The sequence below is a fragment of the Aplysia californica genome, unplaced genomic scaffold (assembly GCF_000002075.1).
Source record: "Aplysia californica isolate F4 #8 unplaced genomic scaffold, AplCal3.0 scaffold00638, whole genome shotgun sequence".
NCBI classification, from domain to species: Eukaryota; Metazoa; Mollusca; class Gastropoda; order Aplysiida; family Aplysiidae; genus Aplysia; species Aplysia californica.
In genome coordinates, this window is record NW_004797908.1 from 244,597 (window position 1) to 250,685 (window position 6,089).

A 6,089-nucleotide genomic window follows, 5' to 3' on the forward strand; every position below is an offset into this window, starting at 1 on the left:
CTCCATTTCGCAGGTAATAGAAGAGTGCTGCTGGTAGGTGCTGCTTATTTTGATATTTCTCTGTTTTACCTGTCTGCTCATCTTTCTTGTTCCCAGCAATAAATGACCATTATTACATTGATGTGATGCTCATTTTCTCAAACCAAACTTGATATCTCCGATTCTGTTCATTAATGAATGAAACTGAAATTTAATTGATGTTTTTTTCCTGTCTGCAATGAAATAAGTTTGTCCAGAGTTTTCCGCTTTGCGATCAATATCTTTGATACTGGTATCTTATAGTGTGTGCTAATATCCACATCACTCTATCAATGACAATTTTTGATAACTGCGACATGCCTCAAATACTCTTTACTCCCATGCTTGGAAAGAGTATGACAATCTGACATTTTGTCCTCTCTGAAATATGAGAAAAAAAACAACTGTCATAATTTCCGTGTCAGAATGGTACATATGTTTTCGTTGGTGCACACAAGTGTATGGGGGATACCTGGGAGGTCTTTCTGCTTCTACAGGGATGGTTTGGGTTTATTTTTTCTTGTTTTCTTCTTTTAATTCATTTAGCGGTCTCAAAGTTTTTGTGTAAACTTTTCTACTCAAGATCCACAAAACCTAAAAGATGGAGACAATCACGTCAAACAGTCCCACATGTAACGGGATTCTCCTTGTAGCAAAGGAAAACTATTGTTCTACTTATTTTAAAAAACAGTAATTTTCTACCATATTTAATTGTAGGACGAATAATAAGCTGTAAATTGCTAGGAGCCTTCACTTGACTGTGAATATAATGCGCTTTGTAAATGCAATATATTGTTTAGTAGTAGTATTATTTCTAACCATCTGATGGTTATTGTTTCTGTTGAAATTTTATTAATTATGTCTTGTCCAGGTCATAGTATAGTGATATGATTGCGGTTACAGAAATGATCTGTCTGGTCCTTGTTGGGATGAGGGAGAGAAAAATATGGTCTCGTAAATGCTCCGTCTGGAACTGGAAGGAACGAGAGGAAAATTTGTACACTGTGAACTGGCTGTTCGTGTCTTTAGCAGATCTCAGTTTTGCGTACGGGGGGATTGGTGAGGTTTTCTGTCTTGTCTTGTGCATTGTCAGAGAGTTTTCTTGTTCTTTGTTTTTGTATTAATTTGCATAATGATGTGCAATGAAGATCTACTGGTGCAAAAGTTTGTGCTGCAAATAATGAGCTAGAGAAAAGATTTTCTGTCGACTTGTACGTGTGTGAATGCCTCGTTTTTGTGGTCATTGTATGAGGCAGGTGAGGTAGTGGTAGGAGTCTTCTTGTCCATATGTCATGGCTGTGGTATAACATTTAACCCTATCCGTACGCCTTGGGGTCATTTTGTGCCCTCACGGTAAATTCTTCACATTTTAGAATACTTCTAGTTCGAATATCTCTTTGAAACTTTCAGTATTTCACAAAAAATCGTTTTGACAGACTGCTATGCAAAGCATACAGATCAGAGTAATTTCCTCTTTGGAAAGTGGTGGCATGGAGTTCCCCATGTCGTATGGATACGATAGTAAAACATAATTGTATGTCTGTCATTGGCTGTCTTTTAAAATTTTAGGTTAAGATATTATCAGAATAGAAAAATCATTAAAAATTCCCCCAAAACAGTACGTCTTCAACCGTTGTTGATTTTTTAAATACTTGGTAAAAATTGCAGTTTTCAATGCACTAAAGAGAAACTTCTAGATTAAAACATCTTGGATGATTGATCTATGATAATTAATAAATCAAGTGTCACTGGTTTTCAGACTTTTATGGGGTTTGCCATGTCTGATAAACGTGTACATGTGTAATAAGCCAGCTTCAACTATTATTTTATACTAACTCAAATGCCTGGCTTTTGACATAATATCTTAGTTAAGACTTCTTCCCATCAATGATACCAAATAGTATAGTATTAAAGGCTCTGTACTATAATTGATAGGATGATTGTTTAGATATTTACTTTTCAGTGCTCATGATGTATTTCCTCGTTTATTTTACTACCTGGCCAAACTTCCTGTCTTACTAATGGTCTAAATTGTGTCGACAGGTGGGTAAAACTATTATAATCACTGGACAGAACTTCAAACTTACAAACAATGGAGGCCCGTATTTCAAGAAGATTATCATTTTAAAAAACCCAACATTTGAAGGACGTAGTCTTAACCAAGTTAGTCGTTGCACTGGACAACATAAAGTACATACAATGATATAGCACCAGGTACAAGAGTTGAGGTAGGTCTATATACTCTACATATTACTTTGGAACAACGCTGCTATGCTCCTACTCATACCAATGTTTTTATACTAAAAACTATACTTTCCATTTATCGATTATTATACATTGGTTTTATACACTTGCCTTTGTACTGCGATATATACCATTTTGGTTGTATTTTTCCGCTTCATCATTGTCATAATATATTTCATCTATGTATTGTCATGCTTGTCATTACTCTTGGAAAAATTTTGAATAATTTCATATGACCTTGCTTTTATATGGTGAGTTTTAGAAAACGGAGATCATAATTTTTCTGGTGATAGTGATTTTATTCAGATTTTTTTTTGTGGGTCATTTTCTCACAAATTGTTGAAACAACATTCATGAATGATTTACTTCTTTCCGACAGGAAGGCTATGGTCTTTGCTTGGATTGATATGATCTCTCTGTTTACTGGTAGGCCTAACATATTGTTAACTTGTTTTGATATTCACCTAAATTACTCTTACTTGGGCCAAACCAAACTGGCTATTCTATATGCTGGCCTACCACCACATTCTGAATTGATGTAAATGTGCCATCAGATTTTAAATCTAGAAAAGAGAAATTGTCATGATCTTTTAATTCAGGAAAAAAACATAACACATGTGTTTGGAAACCTTTAAAAGACTGGACTGAAATTGTTTGCTGCTGTGCCTAATTTAGTTTGTTATTGTTGCTCTCTGACAACATACTCATCACTCTCTGCTCTCCTTTTTATTTTTCCTCCTTTACTCTGACCCTCCTTCGCTTTTGTACATTGTACATTGTCGCAAATTGCACTTTTTAAGTGGTTTGTGACTGACTTATAATTTCCTTGCTACCCTGTGATTCCCTCTCTCCATATATCTGTCCCCGTGGTTTTATGCCCAAAAAAATTCTGAAATTATGCAAACTGAGCCCGAAAATGTGAAATTATGCGATTCTGTTAATTTTAACAGAGAATGATAAAGGGAAAATAATCAGAAATTATGCAAAAAATGATCAAATTTTGCTAAATTATGCGGGGTGCATAAAATCTCGGGGACAGATATATTATTTTATTCCTCATGCTTATTTCCAGTTTGTTTTGTCCTCAAATGTTTGGTGTATGTTGGTTAGAACTGCTGTTCTTTTGGCCGCTATGCAAACATTCCGGATGATTCCCCTTGATTTTGTTGGATTGTAACAAGATTTTTTTTCTTCTACGTCTATGTGCAATTCAAAGATTTAAGTGCACTCTAGGAGTTTCTTAAAATTTTTAGTGATGTTTTAGAAGTATTTTTAATCCCATTTTGAAAAAGCCCTTCTGTACTGTGTTCTTTTTAACTTATTCTTAATCTTATTATGTATCATTGGAACACGATAAAAGAAATGCTACAAGTCATTTTCAGAAAAGGTTCCTTCTGTTCTACCTGCATTATATAGTACATTTATGTACATTTATTTAAACAATATCCCTGAAAATACACATCATATGTCTTGTTAATAGTACCGGTATTAATACCGTACACATTTTTAAACAAGTTGAAGAAATCCAAGTTTCTTACGATGATACTAGTAATAAATAGCATAAAAGGAAATAAGATCTAGATCCAGTGGGATCTCTAGATCTGCGGTAATAATGAGCTGTTGGAATTTAAGAGCAAATTGTTCATGCTCTGCTTCATTATTGTAATAATATATGAAGCTTCCTTCAACAAAGTAGCCCTCCAGGAGAAGTTTTTAATTAATATTTTCAACTTGCTATCCTCATAATATCAGTAGAGACATGTTTTACTGTCCAGCTTTTGGAATTATTTTTGATAGCACATTATATACACTTCTATGCATACAACTGATTTCATAAAAGTATAATTTGTAGCATGAAGTATATTTTTTTATCAAAAGGAGGTGACTTTTTTTTTCACTGGTGTTCAGTGTATTTTCCAATATCAATGTATAGGTTATCATAATAATGGTTGCTACTTCTGAACTATGCAGGAGTTGAAGAAACCTGGAATAAAAAACAATTCTCATGCTCTTTTATGATTTTGATTTTATTTTTCTTCTCTTCATGATTCATGAGTCCATTTTGGATTCCTCTCCACCACTCCACAAACCCGGTGGTGGTGACTTGTCGGTCAGGTGTGGTCTGCCAGAAAAAAAATCACACACCGCCACTAACACAATTTCTGTTTAAAAAAAAAAAAGATTTTACACCCCTATCTACACAATTTAGATTATTTCATAGGCAGGCTTCTGATCTTGCCTGTCACGGCCAACCTGGGCTGAGAGGGATACATGTACAGCAGCAGAAAGACCAAGATGTTTGAGAAAAATTTCTCTCCAAACTGGGTCTCCAGCGTGCACCTCACCACTACACCAGAGACATCAGCACACAATTTCAGGCTGGCCAACTTTTTCAAAACTCAATCAGAGTCACCCACAGTCATATAACATCAGACTACAGACTAAATAATAACAAACAAAAATAAATAAAGTGGGACTGTTTTTTTAAAGTGGAGAGTATGTGTTGATTTTTTATTGAGTAGGTGTTTTACGGCGCTATCGACCCAATTTTGGTCATTTAAGCGCCAGAGTATGTGTGATGATAAGGATCCTAAGGACACCAGAGGAAGGAAAAAGTGATGTGTGATAAGGCTCTTAAACTCAAAATCCCGATTGCCGAATCCACAACAGTTCCCAAAAAATTGCGACAGTTTGCAAGCCTGCAATTTACAAAATCTTCTACTTCTACCCTGCCAACCCAGGCTGAGTGGGATGCATCGTCCTGACAGAAAGACAAAGATCCTTAATTTTTATATTTGGAAAATGAATTCATGCCTTTGCGAAATGAGTAACTATTACAAAACAGACGTCAGGTGGGTGATTGGCAGGTGCTTTGCTCCTTCTTTCCTCTACAACATCTATTATCCACATCTCCTCTCTTTTTTTAAAATGTCATTCTTTAGTAAAGCCTCTAATCTTTTCTTTTTTTTAAAGTAGAGGTTTTACGGCGCTCACAACTGCATAAGGTCATATGAGCGCCAGAAGATTAGAGGTGTTACAAGAGAGTAACAAACACAAAAAAGAAGGAGGGGAGATAAGGATGACAGATGTTTGATAGGAAAGAAGAAGCAAACCACACCAGAGCACCCGCCAACCACCCACAAAAGCCTCTAATCTTGATCTATTTGTGTTGCAAGTGCCATAAAACTCTTATTCTTACTAAAACTAAACAGATTCCATTGATGTCCCCTGCTTCATCTATACTGTAGTGCAGTCTAGCACACACATCATGAAATTAGCAGAACTTTGAATGACATTTTTTTGTTATAAAAAATTTCGCTTTTGGGTTGTGGCACCCTGAGCTGGGTTTCACAGGGTTTTGTCGAAAGGATCTTCTTCCAAGAGACAGGTCTGAGACTGTCTTGGAATGTTTAGTAGGACCACATGGCAATTCAAAAAACCCAAAAAAACCCTCGGTAAACATGTAGTACTTAAAGTAAGACAGATGATAGATGTCATTCACAGAGGAATGAAAAAAACCTCAGAAAACAAGCTTCACTTTTTATTTTATTTTAAGTGTTTTACTGCGCTTGCAACTGCATAAGGTCTATGAGTGCGCAGGACACATTAAACATTTTCAGTTTCCAGGAGGCGGCCGAAACCTTCTCTTATCGATTTTAAAACACAAAGGGATCTTTAACATCCGCAACTTGCACACGAGACCTCCAAGATTTTTTGAGAAGGCTAGGTGCAGATCTTTCCTACCAGAAGATCAGGGGTGTGGCTGAAAGACAACAGTAAGAAGGAGCCAAGGAGTAGCAGTAGAAAGGCTGCAGAAAGAGTCAGGA